The sequence below is a fragment of the Patagioenas fasciata genome, chromosome 21 (assembly GCF_037038585.1).
Source record: "Patagioenas fasciata isolate bPatFas1 chromosome 21, bPatFas1.hap1, whole genome shotgun sequence".
NCBI lineage: Eukaryota > Metazoa > Chordata > Aves > Columbiformes > Columbidae > Patagioenas > Patagioenas fasciata.
In genome coordinates, this window is record NC_092540.1 from 9,494,617 (window position 1) to 9,519,293 (window position 24,677).

General features: G+C 49.7%; 1 pseudogene; it reads left to right on the top strand.

Annotated features, from left to right (window-relative positions):
* The window catches only part of LOC136111015 (dynein axonemal heavy chain 9-like), a 69,785-nt pseudogene that overhangs the window by 20,178 nt on the left and 24,930 nt on the right, over positions 1-24,677 (top strand).

The following is a 24,677-nucleotide window of genomic DNA, read 5'->3' on the forward strand; positions in this document are numbered from 1 at the left end:
TTGTGCCCATTCACAGTGTACTTACCGTGGCTGTAATGTGTGTGTTCCACAAGTGGGAGTGGGATTCGTTGCACCTCACTTAATATCTTAATGTTTGATGCTAAAACTGAACTGATTGCTCTGAGCTTTTGAATGTTTGTCCCCAAATTTGAATCCTCTGCTAAGAATGGTACTTGGGGGATCTTTGTTTTCCTGACTTGATGCTGTCACTGGTTTTCAGGTGTTTGTCTTTGAAGCCAAGATCTTTATGGAGGTGGTGTGGGTGGGTTTTAAATATTCCTTGATGTTCTTCAGCCCTCAGAAGTGGACTTGGCTTTTATTTGGTTCTGTGTCTTGGTGTGCGGGCTTGGCAGCTACGTGGTGGATGTTTTAATTTGTTTGTTTGTTTTTCGGCAGGTATCAGGAGAAGCTCTATGCAGACTGGTCCCAGACAGTCTCTGAAAAATCACAGTACAACCTTACTCAACCGCTTATCCGGCGAGATCCAGAAACCAAACTGATCACAGTTACTTTTGATCCCCAGGTAAGAACTAGCTTTCCTGTCTGCTGGAGGGCACGTCTCCAAGCTGTGCCCCACCGTGCATGGCAAGTCTGGTGGGATCGCTACTAGATCTGTTCTGCTGAGGTCCCTGGAGCATCTGTTATGGGTGACATGAATTAACCATCCCCTTTGTGGGCTCTGTCTCCTGGTAAAATATCAGGATTACAGTTTAAGCAGCGCAGATTGTAATTAAAGCCAGAAAGTCTGTGAGTAGCCAGATGTTAACTGGTGTCAACATCTCCAGAGCAGGTTGGTTTGACGCTGGTGTGGGGAGCGTAGGAGCATCATCCTACAGACGTGGGTTCGTGTTATGTTTACCTGAAATCTGAGCTTCCTGAAAGGGTATAAAAATCCCAGGAAAGGTTTGTTTTGTTACTTCAGTGTTGTGGCTGTTGGATTTCCTTAATTGTGGTGCAGGAGGCTTCCAGTAGGTCTCTGTTCCCTAGGGCTGCCCTCTCCAGCACAGGGAGGCCTGACCATCCCCCTGCCCAAAGCAGAGGCAGGGCCCAAGCCAGCAGAGTGCAGAGGTGGATTCAAAGGTTCTGGGGCCTGATGAGAGCTGGGGCCTCTCAAATGTGAAATGCCATTTGCTGCGGAGGTGCTGAATCTCAGGGGCCTGGGAAAACATCACACACTTCCCCCTTTCCCTGGGACTTGCTGCTGTTAGAGAAAAGTGTTGAGGTTCCAGAGCTCATTCCAGCTTGGCTCTCAGACAAAGGATTTGTCCAGCTGCTTGGAATCTCCTTGCTAAGGTGGGAAGCAAATGGCCCCAGGGGATGTTTTCCACCCTTCACCCTGGTGCCAGGGTTTGGAGCCTGTGACGTGCTGAGCATGTTCTCAGCTCCAGTCTCTGAGTGCTTCTGCGCTGCTCTCAGCTTTCCGTACTGAGGACTGCCTCATGTCCTCAGGTGCCTGCTTAGCAGCCCCTTCATGCCCTTCAGAGCAGATAGGAGCACCTCATTTTGCCTAAAGGGAGGATGTATTTGCAACCCTTCAACATTAAAGAATCTTCCAGAGCTCACCTTCCATGGAGGAGAGGGAAAGAGGGTAAGACATCCTTGACACCATGGTGGGGATGTCTCAGACATTCCAGTGCATAAAAGGGAGGGGAGTTTGGTTCTATCTCACTTGGCCTCCTGCTCCCTCAATCCCCTGCTTTTCCCTTCCTCCCATCCCATCCTCTTCCATCCACCTCCTCAAACTGCTCCCTTCACCCTTCTGCGCTCCGTCTTTCTTTCCTCTTCTTGTCATTGTGGACATAGTCACTTTAGTATTGTAGATACTCCTCACCCCTGCCATTGCCCATACAATATACTGAATTTCTGTCACCCAGCCAAAATGTGCCGTTTCAGGAGCATTTTCCCTCTCACAAGCCACTAAACTGAGCAAAGATTTTTTTTTTTTGTCTTAGAAGTGATATATTGCGTTGGAAGACCTTGCTGCTCCGTTTGTTGCAGGGACTCACTTCTACTTGGGTTTATAGTTTAATAACCCACTCAATCCCGTTCCGTCACAACTCAAAGATGCTTTTGGTTGTGCCTCCTCCTGCAGGCACAGTATTGCTGAAAGACTGTATTGATGAGGATAGCTGAGAAGACCAGAGATCATCATGGCTTTTAGAGGCTGCACAGGGTTTGCTGGCTGGGTAGTTAACAGAGCTATATGTCTTTGATTGGGAAGCAAATCAGAGGCAAAGATCAATGGGAGGGAGATGGTCTGGACTAGGAGGTGTCCAGGCCCTTCTCAGAGCGTACTGCTTTGTGAATAAAACAGCAGGAACCCCCTAAGATCCCCAGAATTGACGGGAGGGTGTCTGCCAGGTGAATGGGGAGGATTGCCTCACATTCAGCTCTCTGCCTTGTTTCTGCAGCTGGTGTCGGTGCTGAGGGAGCTGAGCTACCTGTCTGGCAGCCGGCTGGGAGCCATCCCACCCACGGCAGCAGAAATCTATTCCTCCAAGGAGTCATACCGGCAGCTGGCGGCCAACTTGGAGCTGATGGTGAACAGATACAACAAGGTCCTGAAGACAGTCCTGGAGGTCGAATACCCTCTCATACAGGAGCAGCTGTGGGATATTAACTTGAAGCTGAAGAAGGCAGAAGAAACACTCAACTGGAAGATGGAGGGTGAGCTAGCTCTGTGTTAGGGCAAAAGAGGCCGTACAGGATTTCACAGAATCCCAGACTGGTGAGGGCTGAAGAGACCTCTGGAGATCTCCCAGTCCAACCCCCCTGCTCACGCAGGGTCACAGAGCAGATCACACAGGTGGGTCCAGGCGGGTTTCAATGTCTCAGAGAAGGAGACTCCACACCCGCTCTGGGCAGCCTGGGCCAGGCTCTGGCACCTCCCAGCAAACAAGTTTCTGCTCATGTTCAGATGGAGCCTCCTGTGTTTCAGTCTGTACCCGTTGCCCCTCACCCTGGCGTTGGGCACCACTGAACAGAGTCTGGTCCATCCTCTGACAGCCACCCTGAGATATTGATCCCATTGATCAGATCCCTCTCAGCTTCTCTTCTCCAGCTCAACAGCCCCAGCTCTCTCAGCCTTTCCTCAGAAGAAAAATGCTCTAGACCCCTCAGCATCTTGGTAGCCACCGCTGGGCTCTCCCCAGTAATTCCTTGTCCTTCTTAAACTGGGGTGCCCAGAACTGGACACACCACTCAGATGGGGCCTCACGAGTGCAGAGCAGAGGGGGAGGATTCACCTCCCTCGACCTGCTGGCCACACTCCTACTCACGCAGCCCAGGTACCATCAACCTTCTTGGCCACAGGGCACATTGCTCATGGTTAACCTGCTCACTTGGGTCTCATCAGATTCCTCCCATGTCCCCAGCCTCCATCACCTGGTTCCCAGTGACAGTTCACAGCAGGGCAGGGGACTCTCCAGCAGAGCCAGCACTGGGGAGACAAAGGGCAGCCCCCAGCCTGCCTGCTCCTTCCCATCTTACCTTGATCTGCTTGGGCTGGGGACAGGATCCTGATCCCTTCAGCTTCCCTCTGGGCTTTTGGGGAAGAGAGGCTGCCCTGTAAGCAGTGATGCTGAGGAAACGGCAAGATTGGGGTTTGTGAGAGCTGGCAAGGCTGGGGTTGAAGAGTCTGCTCCCTGCCCGTGCCAGCCCAAGTGACCCACTGTGTGGTCATGTCCCTGTGTCCCCAAGGCACTGCTTTCTCCCTGAGTTGTGCAGGGACTGGGACCCCTTGGCCCAGCCATCTGGCTTGGGACAGACTTCTCCCGGTGGGGGCCAGGGCCACCTCGTTATCCTTTCCAGCCAGATGAAATACTGTGGTTAGTGGTGAGGTTTGTGCACCGTGACTTTGGGATGATTTAACCAGTGTTCTTGCTTGATCAGTTTTAACTGCAAAGCAGAATGGAGGAAGACAATTTGTTTCCTCTTGGTGAAAGCAAACTGCTCGCTGTTGGAATATATATTTCTGTCATCAGGCTTGTGGTATGAACAGGAACAAGTGTCCTCCCTTGGGAACTTGCAAAGCAGAATTCCTCATGCTGAAAAACTCTTTCTCCATTGCACAACAAAGATGAAGGGACTTTCCTGCAGATGAAGTTCCCTGAATCTAAATGCAGCCCTCGCTGGTACCTTGGGCTGTCACAGCCTGTGTTTGTGGGGCTGTGGGTCCCTGCTCTAGTGACAGTGGCAGGAACACTCAGCCTGTTGTCCTTGTTCTCTCTCTGGTAGCAGATTAAATCTGGGTACGGGAAAGGGGGAAGTGTCAGACGTCCCCACGGTGCTGGTGCTCCTGGCAGAAAACAGAGGCTGCAGCTGTACCATGGATTGTTGGGGTAGGAGGGAGCTAGAAGTGACTCTTTTGGTTGAGGTGGTAAGTCTCTTGTGTTAATGATGGGTGAGAAATACATGAAACCGTGGGGGAAAAGTCTTATGGAGAGTGCACAAGAGCTTGGCCATGCAGCTCTGAAAAAAAGTAGTCAATCATCTCATTTTTTACCAGGTGTCTGGGATCACATCTCCATGGTGATGGATGATGTCCATGACCTCGAGCAGAGGATACAGAAAGCCAAAAACAATGTTGAGGAGATCCAGACCATCGTGGGATCGTGGGCGTCGCCCGTATTTGTGAGAAGAGATTGTAAAAGAGAATCGCTGCTGAGCCTGGAGGACTGTCAGGACCGCCTGGAACGGCGTTACAGCCTTGTCCGAGAGTCAGGGCAGAGGATTCATCTGCTGGTGAAGGTGAGGGGGGACCTTCTCCAGGGGTTTGTTGACTCTTCATAGGCTCTGGGTGTCTCTCCGCTCTGGTGAAAATGTCCAGAGCTGCTTCACCTTAAAATTAACTCCCTTAACTCGTTTGAAAAACTTACCTGTTGTTGATTAAGGAATACTTTGATGGGTGAGCTGGTACAGCTGAGTGTGCGGGGCTGCTGACCAGGCACCGAGTTTGGAGCAGGAGTGGGAGCCGATGCAGCCCAGTCTGGCTCCCAGTCCTGGTTCTTGTGAAGCCACTAGAGGGGAGTCGTGCATCAGGCTTTGGGATCCTGCTCAGAGGAAAAACTCCTCCGAAATATTCACCTTAAAATGGAGAGGCAGCTGGCTGTGGCTGACCTTTCTGCTTTAGGCTTGTTGTTCCTCTGTGGGAGCAGGAGGTGACGCTGTCAGTCCAGGGAGAAGCTGAGTAACAAGAAAAAAGCTGCTGTCTGAACCCTGGGTTTTTTCCAGTGGCTTTGCCAGAGCTGAGAGTCCTCTTTGCAGAGCAGGAGAAAGCCCAAATCTCTGCGCCTCACCTGCCCAGAGGTTTTAGCGTGTCAGGGACAGCACCTTGGCTGGAAGGCAGATGGATTTTAGGTCCAGCCCACTCCTGAGGGTCACCATCTGGCCTTGGACTCTGGAGAGACTGGGCTGACCCTCTCTGGGACACTGAGCCCTTGTTGCTCACCTTACTTCACTGTCTGCACTCAGCCTTGGGCTTCTGACCCACTTCTGTACCCTCTGACCCCACGGCGAGGATTTTACTATGCCCACGTTGTCCTGCTGCTACAGCTGTGACAGGCTCAACCACCTCCAGCTACACCCAAAAGATGGGAACACTTCCTAAATTGACCGGAGAGAACATGGGGCTGTGGCCAAGGCAGAAGGGCTGGCACCGCTGCTCTGGTGGCTCACAGGGCAGGACCAACTGCAAAGCAGCATGAAGGTCCTGGGGAGGGAAAGGCACCGTGGCCCAAAATAGGATGTCCCCATGCCTCTGTCCTGCTGTGCTGGTCAAACCTGGAGGAACAGCAGCAAAGGGGCCAAGAGCTGGTCTGCTGTGTTTCCCTTGGGTGTTCAGGTCTTCTTTTGAGCAGGTGAGTCTTGAGGCTGCTGAGAGAAGAGCACAGAGAGTTTGGGTACGTGCACCCACAAGCACAGGCAGGACAGTGAGATGCTGGCTTGCATTGCCCTTTTGCACCAGGATGAGGCCTCTGGAGTAAAGGTTCAGTAGAACACCAGTGACAAGGGGGCATTGTCAAATACAAGGGCATGGGACGGTGAAGAGGGGGTGGTGCTTTCAAATGGGCATTCCCATAGTGTTCAGTCCTGTGAAGTTCCCCTTTCTCTTGTGTCAGCAAAATGTGGAGGTGAGTCTGCAAGGCACCAGAGCCCTGGCTTGCTCTGTTAACAGTTTAATCACTCAGCGTTGATGTGTAAAGTTGGGGAGCAGCAACTCTGGGTTGACTCAAGCCCAATTGGCAATGCCACTCTATCTTGAGGAGGCTGAGGCCAGACCTTCTTGCTCTCTGCAACTGTCTGAAAGGAGGCTGGAGCATGGAGGGGGTTGGTCTCTTCTCCCAAGTAGTAAGAGATAGGATGAGAGGAAGTGGCCTCAAGTTGCACCAAGGAAAGTTCAGATTGGATATTAGGAAAAAATAATTCACAGAGAGGATTGTGAAGCTTTGGAATAGGCTGCCCAGAGCAGTGGTGGAGTCACATCCCTGGAGGTGTTAACAAATGTACAGATGGGGTTCTTAGGGACATGGGTTAGTGGTGGAGTTAGGTTATGGTTGGATTCGATGATCTTGAGGGTCTCTTCCAACCAGAATGATTCTATGATCTCATGTGTGCCAAGCTGCCATGCCACTGGGAATGGCACCCTCTCCTGTGTCCCCAGAGATGAAATACAGCCAGCTTTGAACCCCTGGCAGCAGACTGCAAGCTGGACCTTACGTTTTTTTTGAGCCCGTGCCTGTGTTGAGAGCCCCTGGCAGGCTTAGGAGAAAGAGCCCTCAGAGGGCATAGCAAGGCCGGAACAGGATCACGGCAGAGCCTGGGAGGTGCAGGGGATGGATACCCAGGCTGGTCTTGTGGGTGTGGAAGAGGAGACGCAAGAAGGATGGGGCCATTCTGTGGCCTAGAAAACCGTGAATTTCCTGACTGTGAACTTGCCTGGAGGTAAGGGACGCAATAAGCTGAGAAGGGAGGCTGTAAGCCAACCCTTTGTCTTCTGATCCCAATCTTTAACTATTTTCACTTGGTTTATTTAAAAACCCTTTTCTGAATTTTAAAGTTCTCTTGTTTTGAGATGACCATTTGTAGGGCAGAGGTGTAAGCAGTCCACTTGGAAGGACTCATCCACCCAAGGTAACATTATACAGGCCACAAGGACTGAGGCTTCATGCATTGGGATGAGCCTTTGGCCCAGGTCTGCAAAGCACCCTTGAGGCCTTTGGCCTCAGAGAAGAGGGAGGAGAAGGTTGCAGGGCTGCTAAGTCTCTCACGCACTCCATTTTTACCTTGTGATTATTTTGAGTTGCTTCAGATGACAAAGCAGCCCTTGACAGAAGGAGAAAATTGTGGCCATGCTACCAGCAGCAACATCCGTCTGTCTGGTTTCTCTCCCCCCGCAGGGCTGGTACCTGTGTGCTCATTGCCATGAGTCCTCAGCTGTGGGCAGCTCTTGTAGGACAGACTCAGCCCCGCTGTATTTCAAAGTGTCGTCTTTTTCTTCCAGGAAAACCAGAGCCTCTTACTTGCAGACCCAGCATCTGACATCTGGAAGGCCTATGTGGATTACGTGGATGAGATAGTTCTGGATGGATTCTTCGCTGCCATTGAGTGCTCACTCAAGTACCTCCTCGAAAGCACAGGTAACTGCTGGTTCCTCAGCTCTGGCCGTGATACCATCTTCAGTCTCACCAAAAGGAAGTTTCTGTTTTGTGCTTTGACTTGTGGTGGTCTTTCTACTCTGCCTCTTGCATTGTCTACAGCAAGTGCTGGAGGAGCCTCCAGACTCAGAGGGTAACTCTGTCCCCTGGTCACTGGAGCAAAGCCTTGCTCAAGGGAAGGGACAGAGATGACTGTGCACCATTTGCTGGGATTTGTGAACAGACAAAATTGAGGCATCATTCCAAGTCTGTTCTTGGGCATCAGCCATCTCCTGACCTCCCATGCACAAAGCATCAAGGTGACACAACCTTTCGTTTGTGGAGAGTCTCAAGAGTTGGTTCTGTGGATGAAAGACATGAAAGAAAAACCTCCATCACTGAGGAGTGAGGAGAGGGGTCACCAAAGCAGAGCTCCTGCCTAAGGCTGCCACGGAGGGTCACTCTGCTGAGAGCAGCTGTGTCCAGCTAAAGCACATCTTCAGAACACTTCCCTCCTGGATGTGGAGGCACACTGAGCTGGAGAATTGCATCCAGTTCCTCACCATCTTGTTAAAAACAAGCACAGAATTTCACATTTGTGAAACCAGTTGGTGTTTTATTTTTTCATGCCTTTCTCCACTAAATTAAAGAGCCTCTTGGTTCCTGTTGTTTTTCTCCTCTTTAAGTACTTATGCGCTGTAATTGTTCAGCTCTCAGACTCCCTTTTGATTAGCTGAAGAGCCTGGTCTCTTTAAGGCTTCCCTCCACAGCATTTTTCCGGTCCTTAAATCACTTGTGTCTCATCTGTTCTCCAGTATCTCCTGTGGGTACCAGAACACCAGCTGGTTTGGCAGCCTCCCCTCTGCGTTGTATGCAGACACAATGTCACTGGACCCAGCGAGTGGGTGTCCCACCTGCCTGGTGTCCCTGTGGGGCATGTGTGTGTCTTGTGGTGGGATGTTAGTGGTGGCTCTAGATCACTTTTCTCCCCTTCAAAAATAACCTGGCACCTCTGTTCTTCCCTACCAGATCCCAAGGCAGGGCTTCCTCCCCTGTTTGAGGTGCAGCTGGATTTGGTGATCCCAGATTTGATATTTCAACCCTCCTTGGACCCTGGCACAAACGACGGCTTCTACGACGTGGTGGAAGGTCTTCTCAACGACATCTACCGGATCTCATCGCTGGTGCCCAGGCTGGCTGAGCACAGCGGCTTCCTCCACTACCAGGTCCGTGGCTGTGGAGCTCCCTCACGCTGTGTGGCAGTGAGGAGGTGCCACGCTGCCCCCGCATCACTGCGAGCTCCTCTCCTCTTCTCTCCAGGCTGACACGGAGGACATGGCTGACCTGGCCGACATGCGCCATGAGCTGATGGGGCGTGTGCAGGCCGTGATGGCGGCCTGCTGTGATTACCGCAGTGCCTTCGACCACTACTCCTACCTGTACGGGGAGGACAGAAAGGAGTTCTTCCGCCAGTTCCTCCTCTACGGGCGCATTCTCACTGCGGCAGAAACCGAGGCCCATGCAGAGAACGGGGTCCCTGAGTCACCTCCCACGCTGCAGCAGTTCCGAGAGCAGATTGACTCCTACGAGAAGATCTATGAGGAGGTGAATCGCATCGAGCCCATCAGCATTTTCCAGAGTTGGATGAAAGTTGATGCTCGGCCTTTCAAAGCGTCTCTGCTGAACGTGATTAAACGGTGGAGCTTGGTGTTCAAGCAGCATCTCATGGACCACGTCATGCACAGGTAGGAACCGTTCTACCTCTTCTTCCCAGAACCAAAGTGGGTTTCTCTTGTGTTGGCTGGGCTTTATCATTTCACACTGATAAGCAAAAGGCTAATACAGGAGCAAGAGGAGGGGGCACACACCCCCTGCCAGCTCCATCGCATCTCTGCTAACTTTCATCCCCTCGTCTCTGCTGGGAGCAGCTGGTCCAGCTGAGTGTGTAAAGTGCAAACAGTTCCACGAACTCGGTACCATCGACATCCTGCGAGCTGATGCTCCTACGACCTACTGTGTGGTGTTGGACAGGATGTCTGTTTGTCTGTTCATCCTGGTCCCACTAATCTAATCTCTTCTAGGGCTCTATGCTTATTTTGTTGAATTTGCCATCAGTAAAGCTGCATTAATGCCATGAGATACTTGCTCCGTTTCTAAATGCAGTGCTCTTTTGAGTGCACTCTTTGTAAAAAAAGTAATTGGGGTTGCCTGGCATGAGCAGTCATGGGGAGGCAGTTTCAAGGTTACAAAAAGGAGGAGCTTTGGATGTAAGTTTTGCATTAACATGTGTTCCCTGCTCTGAATAGCTGCTCAGCCGCCTGGTCTCTGCAGGATGATGTGTTAGGTGATTTATTTGAGTAGTAGCAGCTGAAGGATGCCACAGGGCTTGGATGCTTACGAAGAAATATTTACAGCCATATGTACTAGTGAAGGCTGCTGCGTGTGGTGGCTGCTGTGATCTCTTGTGTTCTTTTCAGCACGATAATTCCTGTGCAAAGAGGTTTTTGCATAGGTTAGAACAGGCATTTAGGAGTTCTTCTTAAGAGCTCCTGACTCAGCAGTTTAGTCTTTAATAGGTGAAGTGTTTAGGGCTATGTTTTGGTCCAGCAGCATCCGCAGAATTTAAGCGGGCACTTCAAAAGTAAGCGTTTTGAGAAGGGAGGAATGGAAAGGACCAAAGATCCAGGAGCCCATCAAGCTCTGCTAACAGTGTCCAGCAGCTGGTGAGATCAAGAAGCAGGTAGGGAAACTTCCCCCAAATAGTCTCCTTGTCTCTAACCATTCACACCTGAGGACTTTGAGAGTCATGGGTTGTACCTTTGTATCTAAAGACCTGGATGGATTTTTTTTTCTCCCACAAATGTTCGGTTGCTTTTCTGAACCGCTGTGAATTTTTAACATCTGCATCCTTCTGCAGCAGAGACTTACCCTCTGAAATAAGGCAGCGTGCGAAGAAGAATCCCTGTTTGTTGTAGCTTTACAACCTACCAGGTTCATTTGTTGAATTCTTGTATTGGAAGAGATGACATGAAAACTGTCCTTTCACATTCACTCTCTTCAGACCACAGACCCGAGCTCACAGGTCTCCCTTATAGAATCATAGGATAGAGTCATAGAATCTGTTTGGTTGGAAGAGACCATCAAGATCACAGAGTCCAACCATAACCTAACTCTGGCACTACCCCATGTCCCTGAGAACCTCATCTATATGTCTATCCAACCCCTCCAGGGATGGTGACTCCACCACTGCCCAGGGCAGCCTGTTCCAAGGCCCGACAGCCATTTCTGTGAATAATTTTTTTCCTAATACCCAATCTGAACCTCCCCTGGAGAAATTTGAGGCCATTTTATCTTATCACTTGCTACCTGAGAGAAGAGACCAACCCCCTCCATGCTCCAACCTCCTTTCAGACAGTTGCAGAGATCAGGTCTCCCCTCATCTCCTGTTCTCCAGGCTGAACAGCCCCAGCTCCCTCAGCTGCTCCTCGTAAGACTTGTGCTCCTCAAATGCCTTTTCTCCAACCTGTGAAGTCCCAACCCATTTATCCGTTCCTCACAGGAAGCTGTACCACATCTATGGATCCCTGTGAGCATGAACTGTGGTTCTGATGCCCTCAGCATGTTGCCATGTGATGGGCAGAGTTAGCCAGGCCTTTCCCTCTCCGTGCCAGTCCAGCTGCCTGGATGATTCCGGTAGGAACTGCTCTCATTTGGTGCTTTCCTGTTTTGTGTTCTACAGCTTGTCTGACCTGGACGAGTTCATAAAAACTGCTGACAAAGGTTTGAGCAAAAAGGTTGAAAAAGGCGATTATGATGGTTTGGTGGAGATCATGGGGCATCTCCTGGCCGTTAAGGAAAGGCACAGTGTCACCGATGCCATGTTCGAGCCCCTGAAGCAAACCGTCGAACTGCTGAAGACGTACGAGCAAGAGCTGCCGGAGGAAGTCTATAAGCAACTGGAGGTGGGTGAAAAGCTGCGGTGGACACGGCGGTTTGCCAAGTAGCCAGCGTCAAAGAGTATGAGCTTAAGAGCATTGCAGGAATATTTAAAGCCCCACTCCCTGTCATTAGAGGGCCTCAGTGGATAGTATTTTACTATTGTGGGATGTGCCTTAATAGCTCTAAATTTTGGAGTTATATTGAGGTTTTTCTTTTAAAGCAGAGATTAAGCCTTTTGTTATGTATGAAAAACATAGAATTGCCTGCTCCAACTCTCAGCGATTACTCTTGAAAAAAATTAATGCATTTTCAAATACATCTGTTAATTAGTTTGAATTATAATTATTTTTAAATAAGCCAGTTCTTGGCAACTGTGGAGATGGGAAGGATAATGTTGGCAGAGGAGTCGCCTTCTCATAGGACTTCAGTCCTCCACTAGGTCTGTAACACCCAATCTGCTTGACCCAAAGGACATCACTGGGAGCACGTTATGAAAGTATTTCAGCACCTTTCCACATCTGGCCCTGATGAATCAATTTTTCTTTGGGGAATTCTTCTCATTTCTGGACAGGGGACCATGAGGTGAAGGTTGGAAAAGCCTGTGGGATGCCCAGCCAGCCTTGGGGAACTGGCAGCAGTCACCATGTTACGGTGGAGGAGCGTGTGGCTACATACTGATGGATACCCCTTAGTCACGGGGCGTTGTGTGCAGAGGGCTCTGTGTAGGACACCAGGTTTAAGGCAGAGCTTTTTGGGGAGAAGTTCCTCCCTCTGCTGCAGGCTTGGATGGGACCTGAGCGGGGTTTAGCAATCCCCCAGTTTTCTGCTGGTGCAGCCGTGATCCACAGATGGTTGTATCACCAAATCTGACACGGGTAAGGGTCCTAAAGATAACTGGATTCCTACAGACACCCTGAAAAACAGAAGAGCTGCATTAAATGAATGTTTTGGCTGCTACAGCAGCTTCAGTTCAGCATAAAAAATGGTGCTATGGGGAACCCAGCTCTGCTGATTCCTCTGCCCAAGAGCTGCTTGCTTGGTGCCTGTTTGTGCGTGTAGATTTGAACAACTGATCTATTTTTCTGACAGAAGAAATGAGGTATGCAGGGCAGCCATTCAGATGGAGGAGATAACAAAACAGTTTCGTTCTTTCTGGCAAGTGACAGCAACACATAGTTGAATAATTCATTCACTGCTGTACACAGTAGGAAAACCAAAGTAAGTTCCTCCAGGTACCGCTCCCTCCATGGCCATGAAGATGGATGGGCTGGAGCTGATAGTTTGTATGAGAAGGACAAGGAAGCAGCTCCATGTGTGCCCTGCTATGGTCATGGATAGTGATTTCTACAGAGACTGGAACATGAAGTGCCAGAAAGAGACCCCTCAGGAGGGACTGGCCCTGCTCTGGCCGCCTCTGCTGCCTCCAGGTTATTTCGCTTCTTTGCATAGTGTTGGTGCATCTCCATTAGTCTTCTCAACTATGTGCACTGGGATGAAAAGAAGCCCAAAGTCTTTCCTGTAGGCTGGCACAGTACCTGGGGAAGTGGGAGAGCAAAGCTGTGGGACTTGAGGACAGCAGAGCCCTGGCTGGTGTCACTGTCTGGGGTGAGGATTTGGCTCGAGAAGTCTGGTGAGAAGAGAAGAAATCAAATCTCTTTCTAAATAAAATCCCAGGTGCAAAGGGTGGATTGTTAGCAGTGCTGTGCACCAGCAGCTTGGATGCAGTCCTGAGAAAGAAACTGTCTGATTTAGTACTAATATTATACAGGCAGGCTGGAGGGATTTGCCCCAGAAAGCTCTGTAGAAGTCCTTCTGGCATAATATCTTCTGCTCTAAGAGCTGGCTGGAAATTTCCCAGGCTCTGTTTCTGAATTAGCTCTGGGAAGCCGGACGATCTGATGAACTTGCATCCTCAGCCCACCCTCCTGCCTCCAGCCAGCTCTGGGTCCCGCTGGGCTCGGTGTCAGGAGAACTGTGCTCTCTCAACCACCGAGCCGTCCTGGGAGCCCAGGATCTGGTCTGGGACCCTTCTTCTGAAGTTATTTAACATGTTTTTGCAATCAGAGCAGTCAGTTTTAAAGTCTCAGTCTTCATTCGTCTTCAAAATTGTGGATAACTGATAAGTTTTATCCCAAATTGTGTTTAGCTTTTGCATCACAACAAAACTTCCTTGCAGTTTTAGGCATGGAATCTGTTGCTTTTCCTGTTCTGTGATTGTCCATAAACAGATCAGTCACATCTTATATCAAATAGCAAATACTGCCTACCGTCATTTAAATTTTGCTTGCAGGAGCTGCCAGAAAAATGGAACAATATAAAGAAGCTGGCGATAGCTGTGAAGCAGCATGTGGCTCCTCTGCAGGCGAACGAAATGACAGTTGTGCGCAAGAGCTGTGCGGCGTTTGATGTTGAGCAACACAGATTCAGAGAGCGATTTCGGAAAGAAGCACCATTCAGGTACAGTGAAATTATAACATCAGAGAAGCCCTGAGGAAGAAAAGCTTCATGGGATCATCTCGGAGTGTCCTGAGGATGTGTTCTCGAACCCTTGCATACATTTCCTACCTGCTCACGGTGTTGTATCTGTTATGCCCTGGGTGTTTTGTCCCTGCAAACACTGTAAGGTGTTAGCAAGAGATTCAATCTGGATGCTGAGTGCACAATATTGCTTAAAGGGGTTGTCAGCAGTGCCATGTGGCTGCACCATCAATGGGTACTATAGATGTATCATGTCTGCTTTGTGTCTCAGAGGCACCATTTGTTTTATGTTTTCTTTAGAAGTTGTTACAATATCACTTATGAAGAATAAACATTTCTTTCTAGGTTTGACACCAAAAAGCCTTATCAACTGCTGGATACAAAGCACATTGAGATTAAACAAATGGAGTCAGCCATGACCTCGATTTATGAATCAGCTGGTCTGTTTGAAGTCATAGTGCCAGACTATAAACAACTGAAGCAGTGCCGAAAGGAGCTGTGTCTTCTCAAAGAGCTCTGGGCTATGATCTCCCTTGTGGGCACTTGCCTTGATGACTGGCAGACCACCAAACGGGCGGATATTAACGTGGAAAACATGGATCTGGAGTGTAAAAAGTTTGCAAGAGAGATTCGGAATTTGGATAAGGAGGTGAGGGCGTGGGATGCTTTCACTGGGCTGGACAGCCAGGTGAAGAACATGCTGACGGCCCTGAAAGCTGTGGCAGAACTTCAAAATCCCGCCATTAGGGAAAGGCACTGGAATCAGCTGCTGCAGGTGACGGGTGTGAGGTTTGTGATGGACTCGGACACCACGCTGGCTGACCTCCTGAAGCTCAACCTCCATAACTTTGAGGATGAGGTTCGTGGCATTGTGGACAAAGCGGTACGAGAAATGAGTATGGAGAAAGTCCTGAAGGAGCTAAAAATGACTTGGAGCACCATGGAGTTTCAGTATGAGCCTCACCCCCGGACGAACATCCCGTTGCTGAAGTCAGACGAGGAACTCATAGAAACTTTAGAAGACAACCAGGTGCAGCTGCAGAATTTAATGACATCCAAATGTATTGCTTTCTTCTTGGAGGAAGTGTCCATATGGCAGAGGAAGCTGTCCACAACAGATTCCGTCATTTCTCTCTGGTTCGAAGTGCAGCGTACGCGGTCTCACTTGGAGAGCATATTCATAGGCTCAGAAGATATACGGGCACAGCTTCCTAAGGTATGAAATCCCAAATCCTATTTTTCCTGTGTGGAAAGCGTTGAAGAAGAGCCTCCATTACACAGAAGAAGGTTGTCTATATTGCCGTGTTCCCCCAAGCAGGACTGTTCTCTTGCTGCATTGCTTTCTTGGAGGCTCCCTTAATGCTACAGCAGTTTCCCCAGTGTTGCCCCAGGCTGTTTTTGTACTGTTGGTTGTGTCTGAACCCTGCTGAGAAACTGTTTTTCCTCCCCTCCACCATTGCACAGCAGATGCAGAGTTCCTGGAGGCTGAGCAGGAGGCTGCTGGCTTCCTTCAGTGATACAGGCATGTTCCCTCTTTCCTTGGAGGGGAGAAGACGGAGATAATTACTCAGATGGTGCAAATTGTCAAATCAGAGCTGGACCAGGCAGCTTTGCAGTATCCGCTTCCCTGCCTCCAGTGCTGGTGCAGCAGGAGAGCAGCTCTTCTCCCACTTCAGCTTCAGAAAATTGAGCAGAGTTGTCACTGATGCCCTCCTCAGGGTTGTGACCTCCTCAGGGCTGTCTTTGAGTCCAGCTTCCAGTCTTATTCCCTATTCTCTAGATTATTTAGAAAATCTTCCAAGCTTGTTCCTGGCCCCGCTGGACCACTCGCAGCCCTGTGGAGGAACCTGCCTTTCACTCACGAGTGACCCACAGTTGGCTGTGTGACCCCCGTCCCTGTTCACGAGCAGCATCGCTGACAGCACCACTGTGGGACGAACACCCACGAGGGGATGTGCGCAGCCCATTGACCCCTGGACAACACACTGTTCTGTCTCCAACCCTGCACTCTGCTCTGCTTGGACTGTTCCTCCATCTGCTTCAGAGAGCACGCTGTGCTGAGTGTCCTGGGGGCAGTTTTTGGCCCCTCACACCAAGAAAGCCCTTGTGGTGCTGGAGCAAGTTGAGAGAAGGGAATGGAGCTGGTGAGGGGCTGGAGCACAAGTGTGATGGGAGCGGCTGAGGGACCTGGGGGATTCAGCTGGAGAACAGGAGCTGAGGGGAGACCTTCTGATCTCTGAACTGCCTGAAGGGAGCTTGGAGCCTGGGGGGGTCGGGCTCTGCTCCCCAGGAACAAGCGCCAGGAGCAGAGGAAACGGCCTCAAGTTGCGCCAGGGGAGGCTGAGGCTGGATCTGGGGAACAATTTCTTCCCCAAAGGGCTGTGGGGCATTGGAACAGGCTGCCCAGGGCAGTGCTGGAGTCACCATCCCTGGAAGATGTATAGATGAGGAACATGGTTTAGTACTAGATTTAGGTTATGGTTGGACTCAGTGATCTCAATGGTCTCCTCCAGCTAAATGATTCTATGATTCTGGGCACACCTCGCTCACTGGGCAATATATACAGGTGCTGATAACCAGTGCCCTGAGGCTGTACCATGTGCCAGCAAGCTCTTAATATCCAGGAGCTATCTAATGTCATGTATGAAATTGCATCATGATTTACATTTGCATCCTGCTGGGCAGCTGTCTGCATCTCAGTAGCTGTCTGGCAGTGGTATGAACCATAGAACCATAGGATGTCCTGACTTGGAAGGACCCATCAGGATTGTCAAGTCCAACTCCTGTCCCTGCACAGGACACCCCACAATTCACCCCATGTGTCTGAGGACGTTGCCCAGTCTCTCCTTGAACACTGTCAGGTTGGGGCTGTGACCCCTCCCTGGGAGCCTGTTCAGTGTCCAGCACCCCTGGGTGAAGAACCTTTTCCTCATGTCCCACTGCCCTCCCTGGCACATCTGCTGCCATTCCCTGGGCTCTGTCACTGTCACAGAGAAGAGCTCAGCCCTGCCCCTCCTGCTCCTGCTGAGGAACCTGCAGCCCCATGAGCTCTGCCCTCAGTCTCCTCTGCTCCAGCTGAGCAAACCCAGGGACTTCAGCCGCTCCTCATACAGTTTCCCCTCCGAACCCTTCACCAAGTTCATGTCCCTCCTCTGGACACCCTCCAGTAGCTTTATCTCCTTTTCTCCTGTGTCCCCAGCCCTGCACACAGTGAATGCTCCAGGTGAGGCCGCCCCAGCACAGAGCAGAGCGGGACAATCCCCTCCCTGCCCGGCTGGCCGTGCTGTGCTGGATGCACCAGGACACGGGGCCCTCTTGGCTCCAGGGACACAGGTGGCTCAGTCAGCAGCTTCTCTTCCGTAAAAGAAAGACTGAAGCTCAAAGTCTCTGTAGCTGAGCACCCTCAGGATGCATCCAGGGCTGGGGGGATGTGCTGACAGGCTGTGGGATGCTCACCTGGAGCTGGATCTGTGGCGTGAGTGTAGGGAGGGCTCAACCTTCCAGATGGAGCCTTGCTCCTGGGGCTGAACACAGGGTAGCGTGGAAGTGTTACCTGGACTGCTTGGAACACTTGTTCAGTGTCCCGCCTCACTTAGGAGGCCTGACCTGGGAAGAAGGGAGGAGCAGAGATGTTTTGAACATAGCTTGCTTTATTCTTCAGTGTTTAGCTCCAGAAATTCAGAGTCCCTGTTAGATATGGAGCATAATTGTTGATGTGGGCCTCCGGTGCTGACGTGGGGTTTCCATACCCTCATTGAAGGCAAGGAAGGGCTCTCCTCTACAAGAGTCATCATACCCGTTTTGTGGATGGGTGTTGGGATTCCTGTGCTGTAGCAGGAGGGGAGGAGTGCACTCACATGAGGCTGGGAGCCTTTCCACGGTGTGGGAGCATCTCCTGCTGCTGCAGCCAGGGAAACTTGGTACTTCACCTGGACATGGGAGAGAGAGATTTATGAGGTTTTCCAAGGGGAATTAAATCCCATGAAAATGGTTGGTCCTAGACATTGCCTCCTGCATGGAGCACTTTATCCACAACCCCTTTGGGATACAGTGACAAGAAGGCAAGTGCCTGTTTGCAGACCAGTTTCAGGCAAGTCAGTGGAAGAGCCATTCTGGAATGGTGGAGGGGTCCCTGTCTGCACTGGACAGAAGGTTTTCCCCTCAACCCAAAGACAGCACCCAGAGGATGGAGACCTTTAGCACAAAATCCATGTTTTACCATGAGCATGTTTGTGTTGCTTTTTAGGACTCCAAACGCTTTGAAGGGATTGATGTGGACTTTAAAGAACTGGCCTATGAAACTCAGAAAACCCCAAATGTGGTTGAGGCCACCAATAAACCAGGTCTGTCCCAACAGCTGGAGGACATTCAGAGTAGGTAGGTACAACTTCAGTCCCAGGATTTTGTCAGAGACTGGGATCAGCTCTAATAAGTTGGTTTAACCTGTGCTCCAAGGCTTTCCTTCTGGACTGTGCGTTCTTTGCATTCACACATTGAGTCTTTTTATTCATGATCCATCACCCTGAAGCCCCCAAGGTGGATTCTGGCTTTGCGTATGTGCAAACTCTTATCTTGAATATTGATTTGCACACATACAAAGCTAGGCACTCAGTTGGTTTTAATAACATGTGGCCTCACTGCCACCCCAAATTTGGTGTCTTAAATATCTATTTAGCAGTCCAAGCAGGGATATCTGCAGCAGAGCTGATCCCATGTGCTTTAATTAACAAAATTATCTTTGTGTGTGTACCCTTCACAGATGGTATAACTAAACTCCCTGAGAAAGACCTTAATGTCCAGAGATGGATACAGTTCTCACCTAACATATGAGCTACTCTACCTGGAACACACCTAACAAGTTAACGTGAGAGCTGTTGTGTCAGTAATAACTATCCATTTAAAATAGAGATCTAATTTTACTTCCTAAACAGATAAGGCCCGTGTTCCCCACAGAGGACTAACTGCATGTTATTTATGAACTTTGAAAGCTCAGCAGCAGTTTAACATGTAAACACTGAGAGATTCATTTTAGAACGGAGCAAACAAGTTTCTTTTCAGGCTTCACAAGCACAAAAAGCTGAGTAGGTTTGAATCAGACTTTAAAATGTGCTCATTAGAATAAAAGCAGTTTTGGAAACTTTCATCCTAGTGTGAAATCACCTGTGGCAGTTGAGAGCTTGTCTAAAACAGTAAGTCAGACTGCAAAGCCTTTCTAGCCTCTTCTTCCACCTGTGTTTCTGCTTTTTGGTGAGGATTCTCTGACTCTTTGTCTGTTTGACCCTTGGGAGTGGAGAGAGATCTATGAGTTACTATGTGCTTTGTTATCTATTTGGAAAATGCTGTAAAGGACCAGCCTGCAGGCTCAGCTCATGTCTGGCATTTCCCCATGGGAGGGGAGAATCTGCTCGATGACCCAAACTGTAGCACGACACATTAAAGGATATTCACCCGCCTGTCCTGGGCTCTATTTTTCTGCTCTTCTCCCCAGGTTGTCCCTGTGTGAGAAGGCTTTGGCTGAATATTTGGACATGAAAAGATTGGCCTTTCCCAGATTTTACTTTGTTTCTTCAGCAGATTTATTGGATATTCTTTCCAATGGCACCAACCCACAGCTGGTAAGCCTTGCACTATGTCACCTTCACATTTTCCAGCTGTCAGTAATGTCAGGGTGGAAGATGCTGTCTAGGGACTCAGCTGTAGCTTATCCTTTCTTGAGTGCCTTTTCTCCCACCCTCACTTGGATTAACAATAACTCTTTCACTGCTGGCCTTCATCTGTCGTCTCTGAAAGGCAATGCGCACACTGTATGTTGTCCCATCTGTCCCTGGTGATGCTTGCAGATGGTTCTGAAAGCACTGCACAGAGCAGAGCTATGTTCTTGATACCATAAAAACAGTGGGTTTGTTTCTGCTGGGATACAGTGAGGTTGGGGGAAACCATTTCTTGAGGATCTCAGCCAAAACTTGTTGCTGAGCTTGGTTCCCCAAGCTGGGATGCCAGCAAACAGCATCTGTTGTTGAAAGAGCCACAGACCGATCATTCAAATGTGACAGTGTTGACAACTGAGGGCTTGGAGACGTCTCTGTTTTTAGGCAGAGGAGACATCTGCTAGTCAGCCACTTCTTCCTTCCCCCATGCAAAGGTCTTTGGGATGGCCTGTTTACAGGGGAAGAGCAGAACACAGCCTGGAAGAGGTAAGACAGCTGGTGGTCAGACAGTGGCTGTGGCCAAGGCAGGACTTCCTTGGGTTGCCACCCACCCCTGCACAGCTCTGCTTGGCCTTGTTTGGGACGCATCTTTTATTCAGAGGTTGGTGCATAAAACCAGTCAAAACGTTCACAGCAAAAGGCGAGTGTTGGATGATGAACAAAGTCCTAATTCTGTCTTTTGGTAGCGAGTATTTTCACTTTCTTCAGGCTTTCCACCATTTTCAGTATTGGTGTGAGCACAGGAATGGAGCAGGTTTGCATGTGTATTTGGAAATGCTGTTGTTTACCTCTAACCTTTAACGCTGCTTCTATCTGTGTCTGCTGCTGGGTGATTTCAGCCCACAGAGTATCATAAATACATAGTTGATTGATATTTAAAATGAAGAGGAAAAAAAAAACACAGGAAGCAAAGATACTGTGTTGAAATGCTCTGTTGAGTAAGAAGAAATTCCTGGTGTTTTCTGTTATTCAAAAGTATTTGCAGTAAAATCAAAGTAAATGTCAAGCAGTATCATACATAGATACACTCTCAGCCTTCCCAATGTAGTTTCAAAGTCTGATGATTCCTAAAGGAGGATTAAATACACAATGACATTATCCTCGTGAACTGGGTGCTGAACTCGTGCAGATTCAGGTGCGTTCGGGCTCTGGCAGCAGGATCGCAGCGAGTGCTGGGGTTGTGTCCGAACCCTCCAGACTGGACAGGGTCTGGGAAGGGGCAGCTGGGGATTTGTGACCAGAAGCTTCTACATGTAAGAAAAAGTTTCTACGGTTTACTTACGGTTTGAAAAGAGATAAGCTTATGGCCTCAAGATACGCTTAATGGCCTCAAGTTGTGCCAGGGGAGGTTCAGATTGGATATTGTAAAAAAATTCTTCCCAGAAAGGGCTGTGGGGCATGGGAACAGGCTGCCCAGGGCAGTGCTGGAGTCACCATCCCTGGAGGGGTTTAAAAGACATTTAGACGAGGTTCTTAGGGACATGGATTAGTGCCAGAGCTAGGGTATGGCTGGACTTGATCCTGAGGGTTTCTTCCACCCAAAATGATTCTGTGATCTGGGGGGATGCTGAGTGCCCTGTGCTTCTCAGAGTCACTTAGCACCTCCCAGGGTTTGGCCCTGCTTGTATGTGTGTGAGAAGCTGCGTCCACTTGCAGCACAGCTCATGAGAGGGAGGGTTGTAGTTCTTTGTGAGTCAGTGAGTCAGAATTAGATGGACAAATCCACCTCCACCCTTCCTTCTCTGAAAGCATCAGAGCATTGGGCATCTCACGCAGAATCCCAGAATGTCAGGGTTGGAAGGGACCTGGAAAGCTCATCCAGTGCAATCCCCCATGGAGCAGGAACACCCAGCTGAGGTTCCACAGGAAGGTGTCCAGGCGGGTTTGAATGTCTGCACAGAAGGAGACTCCACAACCCCCATGGGCAGCCTGGGCCAGGCTCTGACACCCTCACCAGGAACAAGTTTCTTCTCAAATTTAAGTGAAACCTCCTGTGTTCCAGTTTGAACCCATTCCCCCTTGTCCTATCACTGGTTGTCACCGAGGAGAGCCTGGCTCCATTCTCCTGACACTCCCCCTTTAGATATCTGTAAACATGAATGAGTCCCCCCTCAGTCTCCTCTTGTCCAGCTCCAGAGCCCCAGCTCCCTCAGCCTTTCCTCACACGGGAGATGCTCCACTCCCTTCAGCATCTTGGTGGCTGCGCTGGACTCTCTCCAGCAGTTCCCTGTCCTTCTGGAGCTGAGGGGCCACAACTGGACACAATATTCCAGGTGTGGTCTCCCCAGGGCAGAGCAGAGGGGCAGGAGAACCTCTCTGACCTACTGACCACCCCCTTCTAACCCACCCCAGGTACCATTGGCCTTCCTGGCCACAAGGGCCCAGTGCTGGCTCGTGGTCACCCTGCTGTCCCCAGGACCCCCAGGTCCCTTTCCCTCATTTCTCATCTCCCCTATGGGAGTTTTTCTACCTCTCTGCTGTAATTGAGAGAGGCAGCTCCTGTCTGGGACTGCTTTGGGAGCTTCCCCTTTCTGTGGGGACGTCACTCCTAGGAGAATCTCACCTTCATTGGCGTGGGGCGCGCAGTGATGCAGTTGTGTGTTACGCAGTGGTCTGGAAGAAGTGCTGGTGACCTGCTCAGCTCCCAGCAGGCAGATGCTGATGTTGAGAGCCCACAGCATCTCCCTGTTGGCTTTGCAGACTCAGATGGAGGTGAACAGGAAAGAACTGAATTATTCTTTTCCTTCTGGAAGAGTGCTTTTGGTGAACATGGTTGTTCTATAGGAGGTCTGGGCTGTTTATCATAGGTCTTAGGCAGAAATAAAGATCTTTCTTCTCCATGAAAGAGAATTTAGGATATTTCACTAGCACAAAATCAGTTTCTAGTAGTGGAAAAACAGGAAAGTTCATAGTGAAGAAAACTCCACGTTGTGCTGAGAATAGGATGAGGTGGAGAAATGGCTACAGACTTCTCATCACTACATGTAGGGAAATTTGGGGTAGGAGTCATGAGGTGTTTCAATGTTTTCTATGCTTTTGCTCTGTATGGAAGATTTCCCAATGGAGAAACATGATTTATTAAGGCATGTCTGTTTTCTAAATTACGTAGAAATAGGTGGAAGTATTACAAGAGACAGCAAGAGGCTTTTGTTGGCAGTATGTTGGCCACATTTGAGAAGATGCGGTGCTACCTAAATATCCAAGATATTTTGTTAACATGATTTTGCTTGTGACATGTATAGTGATCTTCATTCCGCTCGTCCTATCTCGGTTGCTTTATTTACACAACCCGTTTTGCAGGTGCAACGTCATCTTTCCAAACTCTTTGACAGCTTGGCCAGGATGAAATTCCAGCTGGACTCTGAGCAAAAGCCAACCAGGGTTGGCCTGGGAATGTACAGTAGAGAGGAGGAGTACGTCAGCTTCAGCGAGCCCTGTGACTGCAGTGGGCAGGTGAGAGGGAAGTCCTTGTCTATCAAAACTGTCCGGTGGAGTCTGCTCCCCTGCCCCTCGTGTGAGATCCCTTGCCAAGACGTCACAGAGCTTCACTGCTCTCCCCTGGTGCATGAGAAAAGCTGGAAGAGGTGGTGATTTAGTACCTCCTTACACCACAACCTTTCGTGTCACTCTGGATAGGTCCTCACTAAGGGGGGACGTGGATGTCGCAGTCCACTGTGAGAGAAAGAGCTGTGCCGTTTTTCTGACTAGGTTTTTAATTTGATTTTTTCTAAGACCTTTTGAAGGTTGGTCTTAAAGCTTGCTACAAATATCCTCGGTGAGGGAGGGGATGCAGACTGAAAAGAGACTAAGCTATTCCATAGTACCTCTGCACGGGTGTGTTTGGCAGGAGAAGGCCTTTTACCTGTTTCTCAAGTCTTCATTATTTCATACCACGAGTGAAAGTATGAAATGTAAGAATCAAGCTACTGCTCAGCTTATCTATCCTGGTAGTCTCTCCTTTCTGCACGGTCTATTACAGGAAGCTAAAGTACGTAATACCGGCTACTGAGCTCCCCAGCAATGGAGCTTGCTGCGTTCAGTCTGTCTTCTTGTTGAGGGCTTTGCCTGTGAAATATGAAATTCAGCAGGAATTGTGTTCCCAAGTTTGGCAGCATCTTTCTTCTGCTGCTGGCAGACTGCCCACATCCCACCAGGGATTCTGTCATGGCCTGGAGGTGGAACACACCTGACCAAATTATTCATTGACGGAGTTCATTTTGGTTCCTCCTGTAGCTAGAGTTCAAGGAAAAAATCTGTCTTCTGTTCTTGGTGTCCGGAAGTAGATGCTAATCCTACAGTACCAGAATTAGCCAAATCTACCCAGTCTGAAGGAGGCTGTGAGGTTTGGTTAACTCATAGAATGTCCTGAGCTGGAAGGGACCCACCAGGATCATGGAGTCCAAGTCCTGTCCCTGCAGTGACAACCCCACAGGTCACCCCGTGTGTCTGAGGACGTTGCCCAGTCACTCCTTGAACACTGTCAGGTTGGGGCTGTGACACCTCCCTGGGAGCCTGCTCAGTGTCCAGCACCTCTGGGTGAAGAACCTTTCCCTCATGTCCAGTCTAAAGAGAACTGAGATGCTTGCCTCATTTCCTATCTTCACTAATTACCAAAGGCACTTAAGAAGAGCAAATGTGTTACTGGGATTTAATCTCTTTTCCAGGTTGAAGTCTGGCTCAGTCATGTACTAGACAGCATGAGGGCTACTGTGAGAGATGAGATGACAGAAGCCGTCATGGCTTATGAGGAAAAACCAAGGGAACAATGGCTCTTTGACTATCCTGCCCAGGTATCTGCCACTGCTTCTTATCACCACTCAGGCTGGCTCGTGGAAAGGTAGCTCTTGGGTTCCCCATCAGTCCTGCCCTTCCCTTCTTTCAGCAGCTGTGGACAGGCATGTTTCTGGCCTCCACCTTG